General features: G+C 42.7%; 1 protein-coding gene across 2 annotated transcripts in view; it reads left to right on the top strand.

Moving 5' to 3' along the window:
• Positions 1–2,081: 2,081 nt before the first annotated feature.
• The window catches only part of LOC126070574 (beta-1,3-galactosyltransferase 5-like), a 29,352-nt gene continuing 10,320 nt past the window's right edge, over positions 2,082–21,113 (top strand). The window contains exon 1 of one of the 2 annotated variants that reach the window (XM_049874893.1): positions 2,082–2,520. The gene's annotated coding sequence lies outside the window, so the exon portion shown is untranslated. Of the gene's footprint in view, positions 2,521–11,927; positions 11,978–21,113 lie in introns of those variants that run through there. The other variant, XM_049874892.1, reaches the window with a different exon arrangement.

Here is a 21,113-nt window from a genome sequence, read left to right as displayed (position 1 = left end):
GCCTTTGAATTACGATATTGGCAAAGAATATTGAATATACCATGGACTGCCAGGAGAACAAACAAATCTGTCTTGGAGGAAGTACAGCCAGAATGCTCCTTAGAAGCAAGGATGGTGAGACTTTGTCTTACATTCGTTGGGACATGTTATCAGCTGGAACCAGTCCCTGGAGAGGGACAGCATGCTTGGTAAAGTAGAACTTCAGCGAAAAAGAGGAAGGCCCTCAAAGAGATGGATTGATACAGTGGCTGCAACAATGGACTGAAACATAGCAATGATTCTGAGGATGGAGCAGGACCAGGTGGTGTTCCCTTCTGTTGTACACAGGGTCACTATGAGTCGGAGTCAACTCGATGGCACCGAACGCCAGCAACAATTCTGGCTATTTTCTGTAATAATTTGTTTTCTAAATTGTTTCCGAGCTTAGCCTTTTTTCCTTTAATAATGAAAATACTTATGGTTATGTGTTACTTCTGAGTTTAACTTTGAATGCATCCTAAGGGATCATGTATGTTGTTTATTACTATATAAATGATCTGTTATTGCACATTTAATGTCTCATTTGACCTCATCTATAATTTTCCTTGCTTCTAAGTGGTTGGGTATTAGATGATATTTATTGAAGTTAATATTAATTCTTGGTTTTATTGCTTTGTGATCAGAATGATGGCCTATCATTTTCCTCCTAAATAGTGACAATTATATCAATATTCAGAAGTGCATATAGTTATAATAATAGCAATTGTTGTAGGAAAAAAAATCACAAAATTTAGTAAAGCAAAAAGAAAGTTTTATTCAGCATATATTCAAAAAGGCAAAAGTGGGAAATCGGGCAAGCGTGCTGCCAGAGCTAATGTCTGCCCGAATCCAAGGAAATTACAGAACAAACAAAAGTGGGAAAACGGAGGAAATATTACAGGATAGGCAAGAATGGGAAAATGGACAAGCATGCTGCTACACCAATGTCCAAAGAACATTACAGAATGGCCAGTATTTACTAACATTACAAAAGGGGCAAAACCTTTGAAAGCTTCCCCTTTTCATAGATTGGCTAGAAACTGTGATCCTACATTTTGAATTGTCTTTCTTAACAATCACTGGTGCAGGTTTCAATAACGACTGTCAGGAGGGTCTTCATTGGTCCAAGAAATTTTCTATTCACTAAATGCTAATAGAAAGATGAAAGTGGAAAGTCCTTTGTGTTCTGTTTGATTGGTTTATGTGAAAGATTCCCTAAAAGATATTTTCCAAGATTATCCTAGCTATTATCTTTATGGAAACGCTGGTGGCATAGTGGTTAAGAGCTAGCGCTGCTAACCAAAAGGTCAGCAGTTCAAATCACCAGGTGCTCCTTGGAAACTATGGGGCAGTTCTACTCTGTCCTGTAGGGTCACTATGAGTCGAATTGACTAGATTGTCTTTATATCACAGGGCCCAGTTGATGTGTCTTTGTGAGTCCTTGTGAGTCTTTGTGAGCCCAGCATCAGCTGGGTCACATTCTCTATGCTCGAGGATGGGGAATAATGATTCCAATATTATTTTCTAAATCGCAGTGCTTGTTTAGAAATGAAAATAAATAGAGTTTGACATTCATGCTTTTAAATTACTCATTTTTGTATAAATTTAAGCTCTTGTCTATCCAACTAACACATTGTTTTATTTCCTTGTATGATTCAACAGAATATCTATTCTAATATAATCCTTAGGGCAAATTGCCAGTTTGGGTTTTTTAGGAAAACTGTCCCAGGTGTTCTAAAGCAATCAGTACTCCAAACCTGTGACAAAATTGAGAGGTGCCTTTAAATGGAACCGTGTGACTCCCTAACAAACCTATTAATATTTAACATCTTTAATGAGCTTTTAAAAATGTTATATTTCAACTGTAAACATTTCATATTAAAACCGATTGGTTTCCAGCCACAGTAAAAGCTGTGTGCTTTCAGCCAGATTTCGAGTGAAGTGAATGCGAGAGAAGCTGGGTGCAGATCCCAGAAGAAACCCGAATACCTCTGGAGGGATTTCCTGCGCATGCATCTGGGTATAACCCTATGGGGCAGTTCTACCCTGTCCTATAGGGTAACTCTGAGTCGCAGCCGACTCAGTGGCAACGGGTTTGGCTTTTTATTGGTGTTTTGGCACCTAGGTCTTGGCTCTGTTAATACTCCCTCTGACGGGCTTAGCCATACTCCCATCCACTCCCATTATGTGAGTCATTCCGAGCTTTTGGGGTCAGTGACTCAGTTTAGTGTAATTTCTCTCTCCCATGTCCTGCTTCTTCCATCATTAAGGAAGCCAACTACTACCTGCCCTGTAGGGTTTCCAAGGCTGTAAATCCCTACAGGAGCAGACCGCCATATCTTTCTCCTGCAGAGTGGCTGGTGGGATCAAACTGGTGACCTTTTGTTTAGCAGCCCAGCACTTAACCACTGCCCCACCAAGATTCCTGTAGCTTCCATAGCTCCACTGAAAATTCTTAATTACGGTAAAGGTGGCCGGAGTCATGAGGGCAGCCCTTGAGAGGTAAGACCAGGCAATAATACCAAGGGAAAGGGTGGGACACAGCTGACTGGACAGAGCTGCGCCATTCTTTTCAGGACTTGAACCAGTTTTTACTCTTTGAAGCTGTCCCTACCTGTAGAGGTTTCTCCAAACAGAAATATACATCTAGTGGGGAAAGAGTATGGGGAAAAAGCACAGGGATTTTAGATAAGCAGCGGGAAGGAATTCTGACAGGGTAGATTAAGGATTAGTTAATTGATGGATTAAACAGAACAGATGGTGAGGACAGGCTATTTATTCAGGAAGTTTTATTTGAAAGGGAGGGAAACATAAGGCTGAACAGAAGGTGCCAGATGCTTGGGGTAGAGTACTTTAAACATTATTTTTAACGAATAATGTTTTGCAATACTTAAAGCTGAAATTCTTGTAGGAAATGGCTGTCTTTTTAATAGAAAAATCAATATCATTTACATTGCTTGTTATTACTCTGTATTATTATTGGAGCAAATGAGGAAGAAATCCACAGTCCCACCAGGATCCTTGCGTTTTAACATTTTCTAATAGAGAGGCTTGAAAATCCCACTAGGCCATTATGGTTACACCTTGAGAAGAAAGGATGAGCAGAGCACTGGAGCTTAGTGATGCAGGGAGAGAGTGTCCTTTCCCTTGTGGTTGTGGACTCTCCAGGTTATTCATTTCAGATTATTTATTCAGTGTGTGGCTGTCCTTCTATTTCCTACCCACCGTGCAAGGGACATGGGCCCCTGGACTCCAGGGTATGTGTTTGTTGTTAGTTGTTGACTTAGACTTATGGCAAGCCCATGTACAACAGAGTGAAATGTTGCCTGTCCTGTGTCATCTTCATAATCGTTGGTATGTTCGAGGACCTTGTTGTGGCCACTGTGTATCTGCATATCTTCCAGCCTAGGGGGCACATTTTCCAGCACTATACCAGACAACATTCTGTTATGCTCCATAAGGTTTTCACTGGCTAATTTTTGGAAGTAGATTGCTATGTCTTCTTTTCCCTAAACTGTCTTAATTTGGAAGCTCCACTGAACCCTATCCGCCAAGTTAACCCAGTGGTTGAGATACTGGTGACATAGCATCACAGCCACACACTAACAAACAGGTGGTGGAGTATAAATGCTGGGGCTATAGCAAGGCCATCACAGCATCCCATCATTCCTGTTAATTTTTTCTGACCTAACGATTTCCCCCTGAAAAGTGACTACTAGACTCTTGTATTAGAAAGGTGGTGGTGACTTTGGCCAAGTGTCTTAGTCATCTAGTGCTGCTATAACAGAAATACCACAAGTGGATGGCTTTAACAAAAAGAAATTTATTTCCTCACAGTACAGTAGGCTTAAAGTCCAAATTCAGGTCATCAACTCCAGGGCAAGGTTTTCTCTCTCTGTTGGCTCTGAAGGAAGGTCCTTCTCATCAATCGTCCCCTGGACCAGGAGTTTCTCCAAGCAGGAACTCCGGGTTCAAAGGATGCACTCCTCTCCCAGCACTGCTTTCTTGGTGGTATGAAGTCCCCTGTCTCTCTGCTTGCTTCTTTTTTTTATGTGCCGAAAGAAACTGGCTCAAGACACAATCCAGTCTTCTAGATTGAGTCCTGCCACCCATCCCCACTCGTTAACAACACAGAGGCAAGATTTACAACACATAGGAAAATCACATCAGATGACAAAATAGTGGACAATTACATAATACCAGGAATCATGGCCCAGCCAAACTGATACACACATTCTGGGGGACACAATTCATCCATGATACCAAGTGAGTAGATTAGATCTGGGAGTAGGGGGCATGGAAGCTGGTTGCAGTGGTTCATCTTGAGGGGGGAGCAGAGGTAGACAGGTAACTCCATCCCTGGCAGTGATGGGTCGAAGCGTTTGCCCTGACTGGCTCTCTTGTACCTTCATTTCTTGGTGATAAAAGAATTAAAAAAAATAAGGGTGACTCAGCATCACTGGTCACCTCTGTGGTCACGTGTACCTATCTCAATAATTTGGACAATGTTCAATCTAAAGTATTACATCTAAAGATATTGCCCTTCCCTGGTTTTGCACTTATCTAAAACCCGGAAGTACACTGGCTAACAGAATATTGCTATGGACGCGTCTGAAGAGGCCTGTGCTATGATCTGGGTGAGAATCATCTGTCACCAGCACAATATTTATATGCAAATAACAATCATGAAATTTGTTTCTAGGGTTTCAGGTAACAATTTGCTTTCATAAGCAGACTACAACGACATCTCCTAAATTTTTTAATTGTAAACTTATCAGAGTCCCTTGCATTGTTGATGAAGCAGGCACTTGTCAGCGCCCCAGTTTTCTCCTAATGATGTTGAAATTCCTTCCACTGAGAAGGAAGCTGTTAATTTTGGAATCAAGACCAAAATATGCAAAGGCATTGACTCAAAATGATAACAATTGAGATTTGTACAGCTCTTTCCATTTTGCAAATTACTTTCAAATACATTGTTTTATTTTACTTTCCTGTGATATGGAAATCCTGATGGCCTCATGGTTAAGAGCTACAGCTGCTAACCAAAAAGGTGGGCAGTTGGAATCCACCAGGCGCTCCTTGGAAACCCTATGGGGCACAGTTCTACTCTGTCCTGTAAGGTCGCTATGAGTTGGAATTGACTCAACAGCAATGGTTTGGTTTGTTTTTTTGGTTTGGTAGATAAGATCATCTTTCTTCTTTTAAAGTAAAGCTCACACAACAAGAGCTTCCTTATAGCTGGTGAACACTTCTGCAAGGATTCCTTCCTGTGGTCGGATGCAAAACACAGTAAAGCAGGGAGCGTATTTGACTTCTTGGCACTTAGACCTGTCTTGTGAGTTTGACTTAGAGTCTCCAAACTTGGCAGGATAGCTAACAGGTGCTCAGCTTTGCTCAAGGGTGTTGGTGTCCCTGTCTTCTATCATTCAAGCGTATACGATTCAAATGGACTCAGTGGTAATGGATTTAATGAGTGATTCCTTATTATCTTCCTTATTTTACATAAGAAGAAATAGAAGCATTCAAGTGTTTAAGAAACTTGATCAAAGCAAATGGTTTACCACCAAGTCAGTGATTTTGCAACTCTTGAGCTACAGTAAATCCATTTTATATCATGACTCAGCACATACATACGGTCCACAAGACAATACTCACCTTAACTATGCCTCATGTTCTCTAATATTTTTAATTCTATATAATTCTGTTCTTTTTTTTCTTTTTTAAGCCCCTGGTCTTATTTTATTATTGTACTTGAAATGAAGGTTTACAGAACAAACTACTTCTCAATAAACAGCTAGTACACATATTGTTTTATGACATTGGGGTTACCAACCCCATGACATGTCAACACTCTCCCTTCTCGACCTTGGGTTCCCCATTACCAGCCTTCCTGTCCCCTCGGCCTTCTAGTCCTTGCCACTGGGCTGGTGTGCCCCTTTAGTCTCATTTTGTTTTATGGGCCTGTGTAATCTTTGGGGTGAACCTCAGAAGTGACTTTATTATGAGCTAAAATGGTGCCCGGGGCCATACGTTCAGGATTTCTTCAGTCTTTGTGAGGTGTCTATAAAATACCACTCAGGGGGTTTAGGTTTAGGAGGCCTCCTACTCTGGCAAGACCTCATTTACATAACAAAAGAAACACCCTATTCCCAGACAGGTACCTATAGGAGTCAGGACTTCACGACACCTTTTTGGGAGACACAATTCAATCCATAACACCCACTAATGACTCATGATGCAAATTTGAAAAGCATTTTTCTTAGGCTGAAGGTGATGTCCAGTTCCTTCCCTGAGAAAAGGGAGGAAGGTGGGGAAGGGAGGAAAGTGGAAATAGTGGGTGTCTGAGGTGGAGTGGGGTGTGACAGAAGAGCACAAAGGCACAGGACAGGAAGGTGGGATGCTGACAACCATGCTTCTGGGCCTCTAAGTGTTGCCTATGGCCAAGACATGGGATCTGCCTTGGGCCAGGCCAAGGGAACCACCTTGAGCCAGAAGGGCAGAAGTTTTGAGGTTTTGCTCTATTTCTACCAGAAAAACAACTCAAAGCACATCTCTAGACACAATTGGTCTGTAGCATCCTCCCATTTTCCAAGGACTATTAGCAAGTGATGGCAGGTCAGAGGAAGCCCTGTAATCACCACAGAGAAAAATAACAGGGAGAGGAAAGTAACTCCTCACTTAGAGGGAGAAATCACCTACCTTTTACAAGAGCATCCCACTGGAAATCAGAATGCCTCCTGCAGCGAAATGAGGGGCCAGAAAAAGCCTACAATCCAAGGGACATTTCAGTCTACAACATATGATAACAACAGCAGTTAATAATGCCAACCTGAAGAATGAACCTACCTGTGCTGATATTTGGATGTGGGTTTTGCTCATTGTAGGAGACTTTTGGTGTCTGTCCTCTCTTAGGTTTCAAAGGTAGCTGTGTGTGACGAAAAGCGTGGGAAGAAAGTTTCCCCACAAATAGAGGAAATACAAGGTTGAAGGCAATCTCCATGTGACATAGACAGTGGAGATTTTGAGTCTGGAGATTGTTCTGTGACAGCATAGTTGCTTCTGAAAGAGCAGAGAGAGTTCAATTCTGCTGTGCTGACAAAATCATGTATGCCTTTGAATTTCCTGTGTGGTCAACCATGCTTTGTTATGGTGTAAGTACTATTTTTTTTTTTTTTAATGAAATCATCTTTTATCCTCTCAATCACCGTGTGCCTACCTATTGGAACCTTTGGCTAAATGATGGACTCTATATACAGTTGCCTCCAATTTCCCATGCTACATGCGTGCCATTCGTTCTGTCTCTCTTCTCTATGTAATTTTTATCTCCTTCACTCTAAAGATCTGACTCTTTACTAGGGAGAGACTTTATCCTTCGGTTTCTCTTCATTTTTGACAGCAACTAGAACAGTACATTTTATGGCATGGAGATGACAAAGGCTTGTCAGAAATTTCCATCCAAGGACATGATTCATCATAAATCACAGAAGCGAAATTCTGGAATGTCAGCCAGGAAGATTCTCAGAATTCCGAAAATACGTGTTTAAATGATGTACATGGCTACCCCAGTGGTTCTCAAGTATGATCTATAGATGCTTGGGGCTCCACAAGATAAAACTATTCTCATAATAACACTAAGACAGAGGTTGTCTTTTTCACTGTGTTGAAATTTGCACTGATGGTGTAAAAGCAGTGGTGGGTAAGACAGCTGGCACCTTAGCAGGAATCAAGATAGCGGCGCTGCAACAGGTTTGTATCACTGTTTCTTCTACCACCACGCACACACAGCTAAAAACAAAAAACACTAAAAACCCTTGCTTAAGAACCCCTGATGAAACAGTAGACATTATTACATTTATGAAATCTTGACCCTTGAGTACATTTCTTTTAATATTCTGTGTGACAAATGGGACGTACACAGAAAGCTCTTCAGTGGCGGCCCACTGGAGCACGATGATGGTTGTTGGGAGGAAAAGTGCTTGTGTGACTGTTCGAGTTGCCAGCTGAACTAGCTGTTTTTGTTTTGCTTTTCTCATGAAATGCCATTTTCACTTGAAATTATGGCTAAGGGATACATCGTGGTTGTTCAGAAATAGATATTTGGTAGAGATTTTCTCTAAAATGAATTGAGTGAAATATAACTTCAAGGGAAACAACTAAAAGTTTTGAAAAGATATTTTTCATTAAAAAGTTATTTTTGTTAACATGTAGTGTTTATTATTGTTACTTATGAATGAATAAAGTAAGTATATCATCGCAAAATTTATGTTTTAATTTTTAATATAGTAAAGATCAATAGACATACATAACCTACGTAAAAAAGCTCTTTGCGGAGGACCTCATTAATTTTTAGAGTGTGGAGAGATTCGAGAGCAAAATTTGAGATCTTCTGGGGTTTGCCACGTAACATAATGAGATGGATGGGGAAAGGATGGGAAATGAGAATTTTCAGTGTACATCTCTTTATATCATTTTGGTTTTTGAACCCACTAAAGGTAACACCTACTCAAAACATAAAGTTAAATTAAAAAAAAAAAAAAAGGTTTGGCTGCGCCAAGCCCGCGTAGACACCGGCTGCCCCGCGGAAGGAGCCGCGCAGAAGGGCGTGGGAATCCGCACCCAGCCGCGCGGAGCATGTGCCGGGCGGCAGCCTAGGACCCCGCGCCCTGAGCCCGCGTGGGCCGCTGGGCCTGCGCCTCCCCGCGGCGGGGCTGCCAGGTCGGGCCCCGGCGGCCGCACTGCGTATGAGCGGGAGCCCGGCGAGCCACTGCGAGGAGCCGCTGCCGCCGCCGCCGCCCCGGTCCATTCGCTGCGGAGCTGGAGGAGGAGGGGAGCGGTCTGGAGGACACCAACAAGAACAAGTTGAAATCATTGCAGAAGAATACAGGTCGTCAGTTTATGATCTTCACACAGTCTAGGGGAAAAAAACAGCAGTAAGTTGTCTGTCTCAAAATGTCTGGAAGTTAGATGTTGCAACAGATTTTTTTTTTCCAAAATCCTGAACTTTATATACGAGAGAGTGTGAAAGGATCACTGGATAGGAAGAAGTTAGAACAACTCTACAATAGATACAAAGATCCTCAAGATGAAAATAAAATTGGAATAGATGGTATCCAGCAGTTCTGTGATGACCTGGCCCTGGACCCAGCCAGCGTTAGTGTCTTGATCATGGCATGGAAGTTCAGAGCAGCCACCCAGTGTGAGTTCTCCAGACAGGAGTTAATGGACGGCATGACCGAGTTAGGATGTGACAGCATAGAAAAACTAAAGGCCCAGATACCCAAGATGGAGCAAGAATTCAAAGAACCAGGATGATTTAACCCAAGAAGGGTGGTGATCACCTCAGGAATAGCAACAGCTGGAAGCCATTACAATACCATGGCCCTATGAGGCAAGAGAGGGTATGGAACCCAGTAAGAACTGCCGTTGTACAAGGATGGCTGTCTGATAGAGAACCTCACCAGAGAAGTTCAGCCTCAGCCAAGAGAAGCCAGGGAGGGTGCCTGGGGAATAAACACCCCCAACCTACTCCTTTGTCCTCTGACCCCTGTTGTTACTTCACAGTGACCAAACTCAAAGGACACCAGACAGCAAGCCATCCCTGATAGTCCAGTCCACAGAGGAAAGCGTCCTATGGTTTAGAGAAGGACTGGTCCATTTTCTTGAGGGACTATGGACTAATTGAACTTTGCCAATCTCCGTTTTTGAGCCCGAGTCCTCTGTCTGTCCAGTTAATCCTTGTTCATAGAATCAGAGAATCCTGAGAGTGGACGGGACCTTTGAGGCCACCTGCCTTACCCACTCCTTCATGTACAGATGGAGGATGTGGCCATCTCCAGAATGGCCTCACCAAGGTCACACACAGGCATAGCAGGATGGTAGGCTGGGCTTTGGATTCTCTGCTTAGTGCCTTTGTTATGGTATTAGGTATGGCAGAGGGAAGACAGCCTTTCTCCTGCCAAGTGCAGCCAAGGGCAGGGACAAGTTCCTTCACACCACTGACTGCAGCATCTGGCAGAGAGCAGAACCCACAGACCATGCTTGAACAATGGTGGTGGAACCAGTCCCTCCTTTCTCATGAATTTTTAGTCTTTTCAGCCTGTACCACATTTTTATATGTAGCCCTCCTACATTGTCTTTCTCTCTCACTTGACCGTTTCTTTCTAGGGTCAGTGCAGGAGGGTCTGTTCCTTCTTCCAGCTCCACAAAATGGAGCACAGCCCACATCCTGCCTTTAGTTCCCATCCTGGGATGTGTGCAGTCTCCTGGGAGAGGCCAAGAGAAAAGCTCTCTTCCACCGAGAAGGCCCAGCAGTGGATTCATTGTCGTGCGGCGGGCATTACAGGGAACCCAAAAGAAGGCTGATGTGTGGCCATTGTCTCTCCAAAGAGTAGACGAAGCACATTTACTCCAACAGCCCAACAGAAGTGAGATAATAGCAAGCTAACACCCAGATAAAACTTTGTGGGAGTAGTTGTATAAAATGCAAATCTAATCACGCTACTCAACTGACAGTTGCTCACTGCTTGCCTATTAGAGGCAGGAAACAACCCCAGGGGAATCCGTGCTCTTGCCGCATTGTTCATGGTGCCCCAATTGCTGCTCCACCCAGGGATGGTCCCCGGACACACCTTGCCACCACTCCTCTCTGCCACTGCCGGCAGCTCTCTTCACCTCTGTCTTTCCACTCCATTCAGTCTCAACTTCCTGCTCTGCCCTTGCCTTTGGTAAAGACAAAACTAATCTGGAGATAAAATCAACAAAGGCCATTTATTCATAATCTTGAAGCAAGGGCACCCATTGCTCCTCACTTTCGTGTCAGCAGGACTCAAAGGAGGTAGAAAGGTGAGTCATTTTATACAGTAAAAGAGGACCTACCTATCTAGGGAGCAACTGGCAAGCACTCCGTTAAGGGTGCTTTGGTAGCAGGGTGACTTTCTGATTGGTCTTCAGGTACGCTCAATGGCTCTTGGTTGGCTGCAAGGGGGTGAGTGAGCACTTTCGGAATGGTGTCAAAGAAGGACTGTTCATTGTTAAGGGCAGAGTATCTCTGTGACCAGCTATTTCCTGGGACAAGTGGGGGTTGGTGGGGTGCTTTTTTGTTGTCTGGCTGTCATCATGGTCCTTCCCTGGAGAGGTACCTTGTCAGGCAGTTGCTCCTTTTGTTACCAGAATAAGGTTCTTGCCTCTCACTGGTCAAGAATGAGCAGGTAAGGCGTGTAGTTTTCCACACAAGCAAAGCTTTATTGAAGAGGCTTGCAAGCGGAGACGAGGAGGGCCTAGAGCAACACATACCCTCATCTCACAGAGCAAAAGACAGGCCTGAGTTTTCAAAAGTTCTTTGGTGGGAAAAGATTCATGTTTATTCATAGATACAGGTGGAAACACGTTAACTAAGGTGTGTGCGCAACAGCTTTCCAAGATGGCTCCTGTCCTGGAGCCCTCTGGGATTCGTAGCAGGACTTATTATGGGGTGTCACACCTGCACAGTCTCTTGCTTCTCGGGTTCGATTCCCCAGCTGGGGCTGTCGCCACTCACTGCCTCTGGTGGAAGGTCACACAGCGGTCACGGGTGGATGTTCTGCGCATGTTCCTGGGCCTGATTTTCTCCAGCTGCTTCTGAAAGGCAACTTTAAAGAAGTTTGTGGGCTATTTTTAGATACCCTGCCCCATTGTTCTGGGGAATGGCCTTGTTTCTGCGCCCTGGCCTATTTCTTGTTACTTTGCAGATTTGGAGGCCCCTCTGTTCCTTGTCTTACTAAGTCTCTAGGTTCCACACTCAACCCTCTATTACCTCCCTGATAGTATAGTCTATTTCTCTTTTACTTGCTTCTCCTCTAACCAAAGCAGTCTCTTCACTATTTCTCAAACAGGCACCCTTTGATCTCAGAGCCTTTGCTGCCTGTCTCACTTCTATGTCTGTTGAGGTGGAGACAGCCGATAGAGACAGCAGTATGACTAGGTGAGCAATCGTGTTGACAGAGAGTTGGCGATGGGTGGCTTGTATGCTGGACAAATTGACTCTGGCCGTGGGTAATCTTAGTTCTTTCTGTGGATAATGAAGCTGCTAATGGGTAGAGAAGGCAGCTGAACCTCATAACCACAGCTTCACCACCAGGTAATAATGAAATGAAGGCCCGGGCAAAATTCTGCCACAAACACAAACATCCCTGAAACAAACAAAACAGGACACGGTCCTTGTTCGTAAATACAACAGACTGCCAGCTCTCTTCCTTTAGGTCCTCAGACTCTACCTTGCATGAAAGGTCCCCTTAAGACAGCTGTGATAATATTCTAGAACTGTGATTCTGTTACCCTGGGAAGCAGCTTCAGGCAACCAACATTCTCTAGTCCAAAGGTTGGAAATAGGCCCCGCCCGGGTGCTATCCGCTAGGTTATAGGTTGCAGGTCTTGCTAGATTCTTATGCCCCTTCGTGCAAGGGAGGACAATGTCTCTAAAATACTTTATATGATCCAATTTGATTTCACCAGTGAGAACCCATCTTCAACACACATTAAATACCAAGCCAGACTCATCAATAAAGGCTCTTTTCCTACAGCCATTGTGGTTCTTAGCATAGACTGATATGTTCAAGGGTAGCTGGCATTCTTTTGGTTGCTACCTTTGGAGGTTGGTCTGTTGGATATGATCCCCATTTTACAGATGAGAAAATTGAAGTGCTTAATTAGTTCCTTCTCCAAGGCTGGGAGAATGGCTAAGAGCGTGCTTCAGGATCTATCTCAGGCTCAGAGAAATTGACCACCACTGAAGCTGGCTAGTGGGCTAGGGCAGAGGGAGGAGGGACAAGAAAAATGGGACAGAGTTCTTTCACAAGGGGTGCTTTTTGGTCAGAATGGTAAATTAGACACAAGTACTTAACTTTTGCCAAGACCACAGCTCTTCCCCGATTCTGGAGGCTGAGTAGACTCTGTGCCACTTGCTCTCTCTCTGTGGAAAACACATCCAGAGTGTTACTGCCAGCCCCACCACGGTCACGCCAGGGGATCAGGCCTGAGGGGAGCTGCTTCCCACCAAGTAAGCTCTGGCAACCCCTGGCTGCTTCTGAAATGTCTCTCCCTCTGCCACTCAGACCGATTTCTTAGCTTTGTCTTTGATGTTCAGGGCTCCTAGTTTGTCATATGTATAATGGATTCACTTGTTTTTTGGGGTCTGTTTTGTAAGAGGGACCACCAGAAGTGTCTGACTACTCCACCATCTTGGCCCCACCTCCTAATTGCAGTCTGATAAAATGTATATAAAAACAATAATACCTAAAGCAATGAAGTATTTTGCAAAACAAATTAATCTCAGGGAGATGTCCTATAAACCAAGCATTTGTTTTCAGGTAGGAAAATGTTTCTGAGTCACAAAGAAGCAGAATTTGGCTTTTGGAGGCTTGGGCATCATCACTTCTCGTTTATTCATTCAAAAATCTCCAGTGGGCTTCTATGTGCCAAGCAGTATGCAGTGGTGGATGCTATAGAAATACCAAAAATTGGCTCTGCTGTCCTTGTGGAGTGGTGGACTGGTGGCAAAGTTAAGCAGGATTCCAAGGTTTGCACAGAGAATTAATAAAATCAATCTCATTCATTAAATTAACAAGAGACAATACAATGGATATCATGAGCAGTAACTGATAGTTAACAATAATTATGAGTTAACTCCCCTGACATGTCTGCGTGTCTGTTAGTTTGTCATACTGTGGGGTCTTACATGTTGCTGTCATGCTGGAAGCTATGCAACTGGTATTTAGATACCTGCAGTGTCACCCATGGTGGACAGGTTTCAGCTGAGCTTCCAGACCAAGACACACTAGCAAGAAGGACATGGCGGTCTACTTCTGAGAAAAAAAAAAAATGGCAGTGGAACTTGTCTACTATAGTGCCAGAAGATGAGCCTCTCAGGTTGGAAGGCACTTAAAAGATGACTGGAGAAGAGTTGCCTCCTCAAAGTAGAATCAGCCTTAATGACATGGATGGAGTCAAGCTTTTGGGACTTTCATTTGCTCATATGGCATGCTGCAAACATCCATGAATAATCAGAATGTGGAATGTACGAAGTATGAATCTGAGAAAATTGCAAATCATCAAAAACGAAATGGAACTCATAAACATTGATATCCTAGGCATTAGAGAGCTGAAATGGACTGGTATTGGCCATTTTGAATCAGACGATCATATGGTCCACTATGCCGGCAGTGATAAATTGAAGAGGAATGACATTGTGTTCATCATCAAAAAGAACATTTTAAGATCTGTCCTGAAGTACGACACTGTCAGTAATAGAATAATGTCCATATGCCTACAAGGCAAACAATACGACTATTATTCAAATTTATGCAGCAACCACTAAGGCCAAAGATGAAGAAATTGAAAATTTTTACCAGCTTTTGCAGTCTGAAATTTATCAAATATGCAATCAAGATGCATCCATGATTACTGGTGATTGGAATGTAAAAGTTGGAATCAAACAAGGATTGGTAGTTAGAAAATATGGCCTTGGTGATAGAAAGGACACTGGATATCATATAGTAGAATTTTGCAAGGTCGACTTCTTCATTGCAAATACCTTTTTTCAACAATATACATGACGACTATACACATGGACCTCACCAGACAGAATACACAGGAATTAAATCGACTACATTCCCGGAAAGAGACAATGGGAAAGTTCAATATTATCAGTCAGAACAAGGCCAGGGGCCAACTGTGGAACAGACCATCAATTGCTCTTATGCAAGTTGAAGTTGAAGAAAATTAGAACAGTCCACCAGAACCAAAGTACTACCTTGAGTATATCCCACCTGAATTTAGAGGCCATCTCAAGAATAGATTTGACTCATTGAACACTAAAGATGGAAAACCAGACGATATGTGCAATGACATCAAGGACGTCACACATGAAGAAAGCAGATCATTAAAAAGGCAGGAAAGAAAGAAAAGACCAAAATGGATGTTAGAAGAGACTCTGAAACTTCCTCTTGAATGTTGAGTAGCTGAAGCAAAAGAAAGAAATGATGAAGTAAAAGAGCTGAACAGAAGATTTCAAAGGGCAGCTAGAGAAGACAAAGTCAACTATTATAATGAAATCTGCAGAGACCTGGAGCTAGAAAACCAAAAGGGAAGAACACACTCATCATTTCTCAAGCCGAAAGAACTAAAGAAAAAAATCTAGCCTCAAGTTGCAATATTGAAGGATTCTATGGGGAAAATACTAAGCAGGCAGGAAGCATCAAAAGAAGGTGGAAGGAATAGAGAATCACTGTACCAAAAAGAACTGGTCAACCTATGGTACTGAAAGAAGAGGTCCAAGCTGTACTAAAGGCATTGGTGAAAAACAAAGCTCCAGGAATTGAAGGAATAGCAATTGAGAGGTTTCAACAAATGATGCAATGCTGGAAATGCTCACTTGTCTATGCCAAGAAATTTGAAACACACCTACCTGGCCATCCAACTGGAAAAGATCTTTATTTGTACCCATTCTAAAGAGAGGTGATCCAGCAGAATTTGGAAATTATTGAACAATGTCATCAATATCACCCAAAGTAAAATTTTGCTGACAGTCATTCAAAAGCAGTCGCAACAGTACATTGACAGGAAACTACCAAAAATTCAAGCTGGATTTAGAAGAGGATGTGGAACAAAGGATGTCATTGCTGATGTCAGATGGATCCTGGCTGAAAGCAGAGAATACCAGAAAGATATTTACCTGTGTTTTATTGACTATGCAAAGACATTCAACTGTGTGGATCATAACAAATTACGGAAAACATTGAGAAGAATGGGAATTCCAGAATACTTAATTGTGCTATGAGGAACCTGTACTTAGACCAAGAGGCAGTTGTTCAAACAGAGTAAGGGGATACTTCAAAGTTTAAAGTCAGGAAAGGTGTGTGTCAGAGTTGTATCCTTTCACCATACTTATTCAATCTGCATGCTGAGCAAACAACCCAAGAAGCTGGATTATATGAAAAAGAATGGGACATCAGGATTGGAGGAAAACTCTTTACCTGGGTTATATAGAAGACACAACCTTGCTTGCTGAAATTGAAGAGGACTTAAGGCACTTATTGATGAAGATCAAAGACTACAGCCTTCAGTATGGATTACACCTCAACCTAAATAAAACAAAAATCCTCACGACTGGACCAATGAGCACATGATAAACAGAGAAAAGATTGAAGTTGTCAAAGATTTCATTTAACTCGGATCCACAATTAACATCCGTGGAAGCAGCAGTCAAGAAATCAAATGATGCATTGCATTGAGCATATCTGCTGCAAAAGGTCTCTTTAAAGTGCTAAAAAGCAAAGATGCCACTTTAAGGATTAAGATACGCCTGACCCAAGCCCTGGTGTTTCCAATAGCCTCATATACATGTGAAAGCTGGACAATGAATAAGGAAGACTTTGAATTATGGTGTTGGCAAAGAATATTGAATATACCATATACTGCCAGAAGAACGAGCAAATCTGCCCTGGAAGAAGTATAGCCAGAATGCTCATTAGAAGCAAGGATGGCGATACTACATCTCACATACTTTGGACATGTTATCAGGAAGGACCAGTCTCTAGAGAAGGACATCATGCTTGGCAGAGTACAGGGTCAGCATAAAAGAGGAAGACCTTCTATGAGATGGATTGACACAGTGAGCAGCAATGAGCTCAAGGATAACAACAATTGTGAGGATGGCACAGGACTGGCAGTATTTCTTTCTATTGTACATAGTGCTGCTATGAGTTGGAGCTGACTCAATGGCACCTAACAACAGTAGTTAGCTGAGCAGAAGTATAGGCTGAAGAGGTGGGGGAGGTTTGGGCAGAAAATGACCCACACAGGGAGGGAAATTTGCAAGGACAAGAAAAACGGTCTATTCAAGGCACCAGAAGAGGACAAGTGTGGCTGGGCATAGAGAGCAAGGAGATGCCAGCTGGAACAGATAACGGAGGACATTGTGAGGGGATTTAGGAAGTAGATCTTAAAGATCACCCAACTTGTTTGTCAAGAAAGAAAAATTTTAGCCCTAAAGAATTAAGACATGTTTCATGCAGCACAGTCCACTCTGACTGCTGGATATTGCTTCTATTGCCTCCTGTTCAGGGCTCTCCATATAAACTTGTATCTGGGCAGGCTATATGATAGTTTCTAGAATGATCATACCATCTTGTTTTAAATCTTTCTCTTCCTTCCCCAACTCTGTGCTAATAATTTGCACAATGACTTCCAACCACTCTTAAATTCTTTACAGGGTACTCAAGCAGCCTGGAGTCAATGACTCTACTCTTGGGCTCCAGGTTTCCAGAATAGCCAGGGAGAAGATGTTCTTTGAGAAAAATCTCTTATATTTGGCTTCCAGGTGTTTTATATGGGTGAAAGAATACTCCCCTTGGTTTATTTCTCCACACCTGGGCAGTTAAAGCCTTTTTTCAAAATTTCCAGCTTTTTCTAAAATGGGCAGTTACAACAGAATAGTCAGCATTCCACTATTGATATTCTGCTGAATCCTTTTTGCTCTGTTTTTAGCTTTTTTACTTACATTTTGGTCAGAAGAGAGGCCCCAATTCTTTGATTCTTAACTTACTGAAGTAACCAAAAGCTGTTTTCCTTAAATGCCCATGGTAGATTGGCCTTGCAATTAATGCCTTTTTTTTCCTTTTGATTCTGTGAATAAAATTGTTTCATAAAAGCTTTCACAATTAAAACGTTGAAAAGAATTGGCTTTCAAAAGCATTGCATTATATTCTTGACTACTTAGGGTTTGGGAGCTTCCAGGGAAGGCTTCCCCATCCCCCCGCCCCCATAGGGAAATCTTCAGCAGAGAAAAGTCAGAAGACAACCTGAATGGAGAACAGGCTCAAGTGGCACGTCCATGACTCTTTCTCTGCCCTGCCGGAACGCAAGTCATGAGGCAGAGTGAAGGCACCTTCTCAATGTTCATAATGTTCACAAGAGAAGAATCTAGAATACCAAGGTTAAGAATGCAAATTCCTGCAAAATAGGAATAGAAGGAAAATTCCTCAACATAATAAAAAGCATTTATACAAAGCCAACAGCCAAATCGTCTTAAATGGAGAGAAGAAGGATGCCCTTTATCAATACTCTTATTCAACATTGTTCTGGAGGTCCTAGCCAGAGCAATTAGGCTAGATAAGGAAATAAAGGGCATCCAGATTGGTAAAGAAGAAGTAGAAGTGTCTCTGTTTGCAGATGACATGATCTTATACACAGAAAACCCTAAAGAATCCTCAAGAAAACTACTGAAACCAATAGAAGAGTTCAGCAGAGTGTCAGTATGCAACATAAACACAAAAATCAGTTGGATTCCTCTACACTAACAAAGAGAACATCAAAGAGGAAATCACCAAATCAATACCATTTACAGTAGCCCCCAAGAAGATAAAATTCTTAGGAATAAATCTAAGCAGAGTTGTAAAAGACCTATACAAAGAAAGCTACAAGGCACTACTGCAAGAAACCAAAAGAGACCTACATAAGTGGAAAAACATACCTTGCTCATGGATAGGAACACTCAACATTGTAAAAATGTCTATTCTACCGAAAGTTATCTATAGATACAATGCAACTCTGATCCAAATTCCAATGACATTTTTTAATGAGATGGAGAAAGAAAGTCACCAACTTCATATGGAAGGGAAAGAGGCCCCAGATGAGTAAAGCACTACTGAAAAAGAAGAACAAAGTGGGAGGCCTCACTCTACCTGATTTTAGAACCTATTATACTGCCACAGTAGTCAAAACAGCCTGATACTGGTAAAACAACAGATACATAGACCAATGGACTAGAATTGAGGATCCAGACTTAAATCCATCCATATATGAGCAGTTGATACTTAACAAAGGCCCAAGTCCATTAAATGGGGAAAAGACAGTCTCTTTAACAAATGGTGCTGGCATAACTGGGTATCCATCTGCAAAAAAAAAAAAAAATGAAACAAGACCCATAGCTCACACCATGCACAAAAACTAATTCAGAGTGGATCAAAGACGTAAATGTAAAATCTAAATCATGAATCAGAGACTCCATCAGCCTGAGACCAGGAGAACTAGATGGTGCCCAGCTACAACCAATGACTGCCCTGACAGGTAACACAACAGAGAATCCCTGATGGAGCAGGAGAACAGTGGGATGCAGACCTCAAATTCTAGTAAAAAGACCAGACTTAATGGTCTGACTGAGACTGGAGAGACCCTGGAGGTCATGGTCCCCAGACCCTGTGTTAGCCCAAGACTGGAACCATTCCCAAAGCCAACTCTTCAGACAGGGATTGGACTGGACTATAAGACAGACAGTGATACTGGTGAGGAGTGAGCTTCTTGGCTCAAGTAGACACATGAGACTATGTGGGCAGCTCCTGTCTGGAGGCAAGATGGGAGGGCAGAGGGCAACGGGAGCTGGCTAAATGGACATGGGGAATACAGGGTGGAGAGGAGGAGTATGCTGTCTCATTAGAGGGAGAGGAGCTAGGAGTACATAGCAAGGTGTATATAAGTTTTTGTATGAGAGACTGAATGATTTGTAAACTTTCATTTAAAGCAAAATAAAAAGAATGCAGATTTCCATCAGGAAACACAGCTGATCATTATCCAGGGAAAGAGCAACATTTTTCTCTGGGGAGTGAGTACAGAGGAGGCAAGTCCAGCTGTCCACATAATTGGGGGAGATCCAATGAGACCCAATGTGTACTCGTCTTTCTTCTCCCCATCGTGACCAGCACCATGACTTGCACATAGTAGGTGCTCAATGAATGTTGGGGGGTGATCCTTAAAATGGCTTGCAGATTTAAAATTCACCGATCCTGAGACCAGTGGTCAGTAGCACGGATCCCTGGTTCTCGTCTCCTTAATCACTTGGTTTGGTTGAAGCTGCCATATTTTCCGTAAGCAGGAGGCTCCTCTGTTGCGTTAGTGAGGAGGGGAGAGAGGCCACATCAGACCCAGACTTATCAGATTATAAAGCTCTGATAAGGACTATGGGCCACTAATATCCTCAGGCTATGTCCAAAACTACTCAGTAAACTCTTCGAGGCCATGCTGACCCCATCTAGCCTGTGTCTCCAACCTCATTTCTAAGGTTTCCCTCACTCCACTGTTTCTGGAACCCATTAGACCTTCTGGATTCCCTGCCTCTGCTGTTCAGATTCCTAGAGAAGCATTCTCTGAACATATCCAGGCAGGAACCACTTTCTCTCCTTTGTGTTGACCAGCATCTTACTGTATCGTACCGTAGTCATTACTCATCCTATGGACTGTGAACCCCTCAAACTTTTTCTTTATTTGACGTAAGGCTGGAGAGTTGATATACCCCTGATGTATGATGTTGTTGTTGTTGTTAGGTGGTGTTGAGTTGGTTCCGACTCATAGCGACCCTATGCACAACAGAACGAAACACTGCCCGGTCCTGCGCCATCCTTACAACCATTGTTATGCTTGACCCCATTGTTGCACCAATGTGTCAATCCATCTCATTGAGGGTCTTCCTCTTTTCCCTGACCCTGTACTTTGCCAAGCATGATGTCCTTCTCCAGAGACTGATCCCACCTGACAACATGTCCAAAGTATGTAAGATGCAGTCTCGCCATCCTTGCCTCGAAGGAGCGTTCTGGTTGTACTTCTTCCAAGACAGATTTATTCGTTCTTCTGGCAGTCCATGGTATATTCAATATTGTTCACCAACACCAAAATCAAAGGCAATAATTCTTCTTTGGTCTTCCTTATTCATTGTCCAGCTTTCACATGCATATGATGCAATTGAAAACACCATGGCTTGGGTCAGGTGCACCTTAGCCTTCAAGGTGACATCTTTGCTCTTCAACACTTTAAAAGAGGTCCTTTGCAGCACATTTACCCAATGCAATGCATCTTTTGATTTCTTGACTGCTGCTTCCATGGCTGTTGATCTGTTGATTGTGGATCCAAGTAAAATGAAATCCTTGACAACTTCAATCTTTTCTCCGTTTATCATGATGTTGCTCATTGGTCCAGTTGTGAGGATTCTCGTTTTCTTTAATGTTGAGGTGCAATCCATACTGAAGGCTGTCGTCTTTGATCTTCATTAGTAAGTGCTTCAAGTCCTCTTC

This window comes from Elephas maximus, chromosome 2 (genome assembly GCF_024166365.1).
Source record: "Elephas maximus indicus isolate mEleMax1 chromosome 2, mEleMax1 primary haplotype, whole genome shotgun sequence".
Lineage (NCBI taxonomy): Eukaryota > Metazoa > Chordata > Mammalia > Proboscidea > Elephantidae > Elephas > Elephas maximus.
Note: the sequence above shows the minus strand (reverse complement) of the source record. Positions and strands in the feature narration are given on the sequence as shown.